The 10180-nt window shown below is 51.4% G+C and overlaps 1 long non-coding RNA gene across 2 annotated transcripts; it reads left to right on the top strand.

Annotated features, from left to right (window-relative positions):
* The first annotated feature begins 328 nt into the window (after positions 1-328).
* Positions 329-7312, top strand: LOC114485579 (uncharacterized). Of its 2 annotated transcripts, none has more exons than XR_003678991.2 (3): positions 329-418; positions 1435-1495; positions 7055-7312. It is a non-coding gene; the product is annotated as an uncharacterized lncRNA (long non-coding RNA). The 2 variants fall into 2 exon arrangements; XR_003678990.2 differs by lacking the exon at positions 7055-7312 and adding an exon at positions 1843-2429.
* Positions 7313-10180: the final 2868 nt, after the last annotated feature.

The raw sequence follows: 10180 nt of genomic DNA, 5'->3' as shown, positions 1-10180 counted from the left end.
TTTAGAGTTACTTCTGGAGAACTGTTTAGAAGCACTGGTAGGAGGAAGTTTGATATTCTGGACCTCTCTCCCCTGCAACTTCAGCCACATCTCTTAATCATCAGAAAGAATGTATGAAAAACTCAGGAATTGAGTACATCACAGCTGGGATGGACCTCACGCCATTTGCTCAGGCATGAGCCTGTGGTGCAGGGGGTGGAAGTCTGTTCCCTTTCAGCCTCCGTCAGGGGAGGCAGGGCCCTGGCTTTCACCTATTTTGGGATTCTTCTAAATTGGGAAGACAGTTTGCATACTGGGTAGTCAAAAACAACAGGTGTCCACGACAGTTATAAATCTAGCGTTCTCAAGCGAGGAATAAACGGGAAGCCCTGTCCCAGCAAACAATGCCAGTCTTGGGCACTGACTCAGGGGGCAGCAGGTAGGTATTTGAAAAAAGACTGAGAAACTTTCCGAGAGCCTGTGTCCCCTTCTGACTGTCTCTCAGAGAAACAGAGGCAAGTTGAGTGGAGGACCAGGGTCCAATGGAGGATGAGCCCGTGACGGGCCGAGGCTCTAGTTCACGTGAGAAACAGTGGAAGTAAGAGGGGCCGTTTAACCCTGAGAAGAGCCAGGCTGTGGAGAACTAGGAGAGTGTATTCTCCTGTCTTCGAATATTGGAGCTCTCAAGGGGGTGAGGTAGTCCGGGGGGCATGGCTAGAATTGAGAAGCGGGAAATTATAAGGAGGCAGATTTCACTTTGATGTGAAGATGTTTCTAGCAACCAGAGGTGCCCACTAAGTAACTAGAGTGATTCCAAAGGTGGGGACCTGTCCTCCCCTGGAAGTCTTCAAGCCAGGACATAGGAGGTCAGTTGGTAAGCCTCTAAGACTGTACTGTCCAACACAGGAGCCACTAGCCACATGTGGCTTTTGAGCACATATAGAAATGATGATCTTTTGGATATATCGGCCCAGCCCAGAAAGCTGCCCCCTGCAGGCACAGGTGCTTCTCCCAAACTTACCCATTAGATGAAACCTTCTCCTCTGGGGAGAAGGGAGGTGAGGGTGTGTTTCTCCCGTTGCTAGCAATGCCCAGTCAGTGGGTGTGTGGGGATAGAGGATAGGTTCACCTGGGCTTACACCTCCAGTGTAAGCCAGTGTCCAGCGTGTTGAGATGGAGAGAGACAGGGGGTTACGGATTAGACACCTGGTGGACCAACCTGTGTAAGCTGCGTCTCCCCACCGGTGCTAGCAATGCCCACCTGGGCACGAACCGTGACCGTGCACGGAAAGGCACATCGCCTTGCTGAGTGCATGCTCCGTGCTCAGTGCAGAGCAGCTATTGTCTGAGTCCTTGATCCCACACTCCGTGTATCTCCTATGACGTCAAGCACTGGTTCTCGGGGCTGGGATTTTTGCCTGTCTCTTACCAACTGGTGTTGTGTCTGAATTCTAGAATTGTGGGATTTCAGAGCCGTTAGAGCTCCCAGATACCATCTGGGCGTGTTGCAGATGAGGTAAGTGGTCTGTAAGAGGGGAAATGAGGCGGCAGCGAGGAAGAGGGCTGTGTGGGTGTTGTCCTGGACACGTGTAGCTTCTCCGCCCCACCCCCACCCTGTCACCACCGCTTCCTAGACCTAGTAATTCAGGAAGGCAGTCTGTCTGACCAAACGGCAGGAAGTCCACGGCCCACTCCCATCCCGCTGGGGGCTGGTTCTATTCTTGGGCCATCAGGGACCACACTCCCTTCGGGCATGTGATACGAGCCCAGACTGCTCACTTTAGTTCTAGGATCTGCCACATTCAGTCTCTTTCTTAGTTGTTTATGTTTTCCTTGCATTTTATATCTCCACGACAACCACAGGTCCTCTCAGGTTCTAACGGAGATCTTCCTGACCCAGCATCTGGGTAGAGATAAGGAGGTGTTTTTGCAATTTGTTTTTTCCATACTTTTTCCCATTTACTTTATTGTTCATTAAGTGCAATATATTAATGCAAATCTATTTCAAGCTCCAAGTATGCGATTAGAAAAGAACTTATTTTTCTGAAAATACCTTTAAAAACAAATCATCCGGGACTTCCCTGGTGGCGCAGTGGTTAAGAATCCGCCTGCCAGTGCAGGGGACATGGGTTCGAGGCCCGGTCCGGGAAGATCCCACATCCCGCGGAGCAACTAAGCCCATGCGCCACAACTACTGAGGCTGCGCTCTAGAGCCCGCTCGCCACAACTACTGGGCCCACACGCCGCAACTACTGAAGCCCGCAGGCCTAAAAGCCCGAGCTCCGCAGCAAGAGAAGCCACTGCAGTGAGAAGCCCGCGCACGGCAAGGAAGAGTAGCCCCCGCTCGCCGCAACTAGAGAAAGCCCGTGGGCAGCAACGAAGACCCAACGCAGCCAAATAAATAAATACAAATTAAAAAATAAATAAATCAAACCAAATCAAATCCAATCCGTTCCTCCTAAAATAAAAAAAAAAAAGCAAATCATCCGTGATGTAGTCAATGGAGTATATATTATAAAATCAATTTTTATCATAACATAAATTTATTTGAGCCCAGGTTTCACTAGCTGTGAACCAGAAGTGTGATATACTTACTTGATTGGATCCATGTCTCTGTATATTGGCATTTCTCTCATATCCTTTTTGTATATGCAAAATGCATAATAATCACTGATTCTAGATAAATCTATTTCTTGGAGAGTAATAGACATGACAAGAAGACGGTTTTCATATGAAGAGAAGTACAGGCAGATGAGGCTGAGTTTGCTCCGAGTTCATGTTCACAGCACAACTGAGGAGCTGCTTCAGAGCTGGAGCCAGATTCCCGAGTTCTTGCCTCAGCTGTGCTGCCGTTGAGCTGCAGATCTCAGGCAAGGCCCTGCCTCTCAGCTTCCTCTTCTCCAGCCTGAGGGATCAGCTGAGCTGAGGGAGCCACGCCACTAATGATGGCCCTGAGATTACAGGAGGGGCTCTGGCCCAGGTGCCCGGCGCTGTGGTGAGTTGCCTGGGAGGCGCAGACCACAGCATCGCCTCAGGTCCCCCCGATCACATGCGGTTCGTGTGCTGTTAAACTGGCCCCCCGCTGCTGACCGTCCCAACCTCTGTCCTGTAGTGCAGTTGGTGAGATCTCTCCCAGATGGTGAGCTTCCGACACTTTTTAGCAGGAAAAAAATTCGAATCGAATCACTCCAGGCTGGCCTTGCACATCGTCATTTTTTTTTTTTTCTGTTTTTTGTTTTTTTTTTGCGGTACGCGGGCCTCTCGCTGTCGCGGCCTCTCCCGTTGCGGAGCACAGGCTCCGGACGCGCAGGCTCGGCGGCCATGGCTCACGGGCTTGGTTGCTCCACGGCATGTGGGATCCTCCCGGACCGGGGCGCGAACCCGTGTCCCCTGCATCGGCAGGCGGACTCTCAACCACTGCGCCACCAGGGAAGCCCCCATATTGTCTTATTTGCTGATGAAACAGCCTTTCTTGGGCATAAACTTTTGAAACTTACCTCCTCAGAGGAGGCTGATCTTAAGGGGATAAGCTTTAGCATTGAAAATTGTCTTTCCATCTTTGGTTGGCTGTTTATTCTCCTTTATTCCAGGCCCTAAACTTCAGCCCTATTTGTGCTGTCTTGAGTATTTGTGTTAACCAGTCAGCCTGGACTTCATCAGAATGGCAGCATTTTAGGGAACCCAGTTGTAGGGCTAATGTCTGGGATTTCAAAGAGTGGACGCTTTAAGCCTCTGACCTGTGCTCCAGAAGGGTAAAGGTTGTCACTAAAAGCTGCCATCTTTACGGGGGATATTAAGCAAATGGGACTTCCTCCTAATGCAGCCAAAGGGGCCGGCAGCTCCAATTCAATTCAAAGAGAACTCAGGGCCCACCGGAGGCCCAGAGCTGCATTCACCGTCACGAGTCTCCTGCTTTCTGCTGAGCGTCCACGTGCTCCTAGGAGAGTATTTCTTGAGCACTTACTGTCCACCCAGCTCTGTGCTGAGTGCTATGGAGGGGCAGACCTAACACGAGTGTTACCACGTGAGTGCTGGTGGCTCCTTCCCAGCTTCCTCCAGAGGGTTCGGGCAGCCGGACTCTGACCTGTCCACCAGCAGAAGGGGGCTGGCCTTTGTGTTGCTACCGCAATCCCGGTATCTGAAGCACCTGGACGAAGCTGACGTTTGACCTTTAGTCTGCCAGTTCCCCTCTAGGAGCAGAACTTTATCCGAAACTCCACTCTTCTGAGCTGGGGCTCAGGCAGCTGGCTAATCTCTTGACACCTTCTCGGATGCTCCCTGTGTCTTCAGCTGGGTTCTACTCCAGTCTGGATCGTCACCAGCTCTCACCGCGCAGCCCAGCTTAGATGCTGGGTATTGCCACTGTCCCATTGGCCCTGCAAACAGGCAAGACGGAAGCAGACTCCTCAACCCACTTCCATTTGTGTGACCCTCTCTGACAGGGAAGGGCTCCTCCTCTACTCAGCACCCAGCTAGAAACCTGACAGTCAGCTTAGATCATTCCCTTCCCATCCCATCATCCAATTAAAGCTGATTCTCGCTCTCTCAGTGCTATTGATTTCTCTCCATTCCCACCGTTAACAACCTTGGTTCAACCACCTGTGTCTGTCTTGCTCACCATTGCAGCTTCAGCTCCCGGCATAGGACCTGTCAAGTGGTTGCTCACAATATTTGTTGAATCAATGAGTGAGAGTGAGCCAGTGTAGACCATCCATGGTGATCTGTCTAGTCTCATCTCTCCCCTCACTCCTGGCACCTGTCCTGAACTCCTTTTGGCTCTCTGTCCATCCACCTCTTCCGGAAGACTTCTCTTATCCTCCCGTGTGAATGAGATGACTTCTCTGTGCCTCAGAGCCCCACACACCCAGCCCATTCCTATAGAGCGCGTATCCCACGGCACTGGCATCGCCTGTTTGTGTATCAGTTGTTCTCACTTGACACTTAGCCCTGTGAAGCAGCATCTGTGTTTTACTAGTCACTGCATTCCCAGCACTCAGCACACGGGAGGTGTTCCTCACGTATTTGTTGACTAAATGAAGATCTAGAAATTCCTGCTTCCCCACCTAACCCCTTGCCTCTCTCGTGTCTCCCCCTCACCCCGTCCATCCGGCTTTTGGCACTGGTCACTCTGATGTGCGTCCCAGAACCTCGGGACCAGCCCCACTGGAAGTTTGTATCTGGGCACTGGCATCCCCCATCCTGGTCCTTGCCCTGTATTGGGGTGCTTTGTTCAGTGTCCTGACCTGCACAGTCAGACGTGCTTTGCTGGTTCTGACCTCCCAGAGTCTATCCAGAGCTTGTGCCCTGTTCTGGCATTTTCTGACCGGGTCTCCTATAGTGTTTTGTGCTAGGCTGATCCCCTCACTGGGCTGTGAATCCCCAGGCAGGGGTGACATCTAAGTCCTATCTGGGTGGGACCAGATAGGTGGGACCACCCTCCCCCATCCCCACAGCGCCCAGAACAAGGGCTTGTTGGTGCATAGTAGGTTCCCAGGAAAGGGCAGATGGTTCCCTTGGATTGATCAGAAGCTGGAGGGACTCAAGGAGGAGCAGGGCTCTGGGAGTTAGGATGACTGAGGGACGCCCCTAAGGTGAGGGAGGGAGAGGGGAAAAGGGGAGATATTTGTCACCAAGAGTGTGGGTGGAGGAGGAGATGTCCTGGCAGGAACAGCAGGGGAGCAGGAGGGGGAGGGAGGGAGGTGCAGAGCAGAGTTGCCGGCCTCAATGCCCTGTTAGACATGCCCCAGGCACCCAGGGGGCAGCCAGCTGGCTGGGCCCCCTGCCCACAGAGCTGTGACCATGGGAGCTGTCCGCACGTGCCTGTCCTCGGCCACAGGGGCCCTTGCTCTCCCCCTGTGATGGAAAGGGCCTCACACCCCTTTTATTGAGATAGGAATCAAGTCAGCAAAGTGCTTTATGTCTCCTCTAGAAAGGATGTGAAGCAAAGGTTAGTTATCTTCACTGCTACCACCACTGCCATCCCCTCACTATTTCTCACATTTTGTTTCCCTGGGTGTTCACCTTTATTATCTCATTTTGATCATCACAACTGCCATTATTTACACTTCATAGTTGAAGACACAGAAGTTCAGAGAGGTTGAAGGGCTAACCCAAGGTCACACAGCTAGCCTTGCGTGGTGGCGATGTGGACTGAGATACCTGCTCTGGAAATCCTCTTAGAAAGTGTGGGCTGGGGCACAGCCCAAATCTGTGTGTGTGTGCATGTGTAAGTGTGCCCGTCCCGATTTTCTCCGTGCGCACCTGTGTCTGTCCATGCCTCTGCATGTCGAGGGGTGCGTGTATGGTTCAGGGTGTACCTTTGCAGATGTTTATGTGTGAAACCGCGCAGGGGGCAGCCTCGGGGTCGCGGGCGCGTGTGAACGTGGCCTGGGCTCGTACGCGCGCGTGCACACAGGCACTCACCCCCTTCTCAGATGTCTTGGCTGAGGGTTTGACAACTGAAACCCAGCTGCGTTCTGGCCGGGAAACATCCGCTGTGGAAACCTAGGAGGAGCTGACAGTCCCTAAAGAGGGGCTCCACACGCTGCCAGCAAGCGCTCCTGGCCCGCTGCCTAATTCCCTGCAAATGCTCTTTAAATCTGTTTCTAATTTGGACTCTGCCTTCCCCTGTCCCCACCCAGCCCTCCCCACTCTCCCAGCTTGCCTCAAACCAGTCGAATTATGCTGAATAATGGCTGTGGAGGGGGGAGAGTGCTAAAGGTCGCCAGTGGGCTGTTGCAGGGTGTAATAATGTCACATTTTAATTTACGCAGGGAACGGTGAGGGGATCAAAACCAATAAATTTGGGCTGTACTCGCAACTCCAGCCAACGGTAACTCCCGCAGGTCAGGCCACTTGCAGGGAAGAAATCACTAACTGTCACACCCCACGGTCCACTGTGCTGGGGAAAACCCATGTGTGTATGTACAGATGCAAAACACAGCATTTTCTGTTTGCAAGGGGTCTTGGATTTGGGGATTTGCAGCATCAGCAAGAATCTCTCCAGTTGTCGGAGCATCACCCAGATGGTCTGGGTATTAAGATTCTAAAAATATGTCTTCCGTGTATTTTGCAGCCCTGTGAAATATTCAACACCAGGATGACCCAGATCCACGGGAAAGTGTATACAAAGCACAGTGAGAAGAGTCAGCAGCAGAGTCGTATGTATACATTGATGGCAGCTCTGAAAGCTTATTTACATGCGAGAAAGGTGGGGAGGGGGCTTCTGGGAGACGTCTGTTGGAACTGTGTTTGTGTCGAGAGGCTGGGGATATCATTTGAGGTGCAGTTGTCTTAATCATTAATATGGACTTAAAGCATGAATTCTTTTGGAAGGCAGAGGGTTTGCTCTACTGACCCCTTATGCCCCCTTGCGGAACAATGGAGTCCAGAGGTCTGGAGGTCTAGAGACGACTGTCACCTGTGCTGTGTTGCCAGGTAGCTGGGGAAGCCAGGAGCGAGAGGAAGCCATGCGTTGTCGGGTGTCTGGAGGCCTTTGCTAGGGAGGCTGTGGTCATGGTGATCTGGCGAGAGCCCCGCCTCTTCCCTCCAGCATCCTGGGACTCTGCAACTGGCGTGTGCTCCAGGGGCTGCTGAGGGGGCCTGGCGTGCTGCCCATCCCTCAGCTGGCTCTGCAACTGCAGGAAGGTGGAATTTGCAGTCCTGGGGGCCATCACCGGGAAGCCGTGAGGCTGTCGAGACTCTGGAGCACACGCTCCTCCATCTGGCTGGGAAGGAAGAGGGAGGGGGAGAAGCTGCTCTGGGCTGAACGACACCCTGAGGACCTGTGCTCCCCTTTCCCCGCCACACACCAGACAGGGGCCACCAGGATGCCTTGGGAAGAAAGAGGAGGATGGGGCCCACACGTCTGCCATGCCCAGGGCCTGTCTCTGATTTCATCCCTCAAGGCACTTCCCTTTCATATCTTTTTCCTTTTTAAATGGTTGCCATTTATTTAGCTGTCTGTGATGCTTAAGACTTTGCCTACGTCAAAAGCCTCATTTAATCCTCAGAACACACCTGCAAGGTAAGTGGGGCAGAGATGGCTAACCTTCAACCAGAAGTCCCTACTTCCCTTTCTTTAGGGTTGAGTTCTTGCTGGGAAGTAGCTGCTCATTCATGGACCACACTTTCCAACCCCCTTTACAGCTAGCTGCAGCCAGAGGACTGCGCTCTGACCAATGGTTTGTGAGCAGAAGTGAGTTGCTCCACTACAGAGCCTCGCCCATAAAAACCTCCCAGGAAGCCCTCTCTAAACTTTACCCCCTTCTGCCTGGATGGAATAGGGGCAACCCCCAGGATGACCTTGGAAGCCACAGATTTAAAATGACAGAACATCTGTCAGCCTGGGGGTCTGAATGCCTGTGTGAAGAAAGACTGCTGAGCCAGTATGTTCCCTGCCCAGTCCTGAGCAAGATGTAAACTTGTATCCTATTGTTTCCAAGCCATTATACTATTGGGGGTCTGTTTCTTATAGCAGCGAACCCACCCTAAGTAATTAATTAGGAATTCTCACGTCCATTTTACAGATGACACTGAGACTCAGAGAGGAAAATAAATTGCCCAGGGTCACATATTCAGTACTAGCAGGGTCACGATGCAAGTCTAGGCCTCTCTGGTTTCATGCTCTAGTCTTCTGAGTTTCCCCAAGTATGTTCCATGGAACACTATTAACGCAACAACGACACCCCAAAACTTCTGTGCTTGAATAAATTTGGGAAATGCCAACTTAAGCAAAGTCAACAGGCTTCTTTCTGCAGCTCTTTTAAGGATGTTTGCATGCTAATGACCTCTGAGATTCACCACCAGGGCATCTAGCAGGCAGGCAGGCAGCAGAGTTTTCCCAATGTTTGAGACCACAGGAGCCTTTTCTCTACAGAGCTTCTTTGAGAAGAGCACACCAGGAGCACACTTTGGGAAAGGTTGAACTTCAGTATGCTGCCCATTATGGGTTGAATTGTGTCTCCCTACCAACCCCCCAAAAAGAAACACCGAAGTCTTAACACTCAGTACCTCAGAATGCGACCTTATTTGGAAATGGGGTCTTTGCAGATTTAACAAAGTTAAGGTGAGGTCCTTGGGTGGGCCCTAATTCAATATAACTAGCGTCCTTGTAAAAAGGGAAATTTGGACGCAGACAGACAGGCACAGCGGGAAGAGGATATGAAGACACAGTGACATGCAAGGAGAATGCCATGTTAGGGCAGAGATGGGAAAGATGCATCTCTAAGCCAAGGAGCACGAAGGATTGCCAGCAAACACCAGGAGCTAGCAGAGACAGGAAGGATTCTCCTCTAGAGGTGCTAGAGGGAGCGTGGCCCTGTCCACACCTTCATCTCAGACTTCTAGACTCCAAAACTGAGAGAGAATAAATTTCCATTGTTTTTAGGTGCCCCGTTTATGGCAGTTAGTCCTGGGAAATGAATACACTGCCTCAAGCTCCTTTCAAGACTGAAGTTTCTTGGCATTGGTACCTTACAGATAACCATCCACATGACTAACCAAGGTGGCTTCAGTTTACCAAATCACAGATAGAGGAAAAGAGAGGCATCAGCTTCGGTGCCGGGCTCTGCATCCCCTTTTGACTTCCTGACCTCTCTGTGCAGTTTGATCTTTTGTAAGGTGCAGATAGCAAGGCTCACACTCACTTCAGAGGCTAAGGGGAGGGTTAAGTGAATTAACATAGCTAAAATGTCTAGACTAGTATCTGAAAGAAAGCTAGTGCCCATTCCTTTAAAATTATCCAGGCAGGATGGCATGGTAACTGGGGCGGGGAGTTGGGGGGGCAGGCCGACCTGCGTTTGAATCCAAACTCTGCTATTCACCAATGGTGTTACCTGGAGCAGTTTGCTACCCTTTCCAAGTCTCAGTCTCCCCATCTCTACAATAGAGAAAAGTCATGCCTGTTGCTACCAGAGGGTCTTCAAAGAAGCTAAAATCACAACCCTCAGCGAACAAATGAACACGTGTGAATGATTTTATTTAATCTATTGTTCTTTTTTTTTTTTTTTTTTTTTTTTTTTTTTGCGATATGCGGGCCTCTCACTGTGGTGGCCTCTCCCGTTGTTGCGGAGCACAGGCTCCGGACACGCAGGCTCAGCGGCCATGGCTCACGGGCCCAGCGGCTCTGCGGCATGTGGGATCTTCCCACACCGGGGCACGAACCCGTGTCCCCTGCATCGGCAGGCGGACTCTCAACCAC

Source organism: Physeter macrocephalus, unplaced genomic scaffold (assembly GCF_002837175.3).
Source record: "Physeter macrocephalus isolate SW-GA unplaced genomic scaffold, ASM283717v5 random_1458, whole genome shotgun sequence".
Classification (NCBI taxonomy): domain Eukaryota; kingdom Metazoa; phylum Chordata; class Mammalia; order Artiodactyla; family Physeteridae; genus Physeter; species Physeter macrocephalus.
The sequence above is the reverse complement of the archived record's forward strand: the minus strand, read 5'-3'. Positions and strand labels throughout refer to the sequence as shown.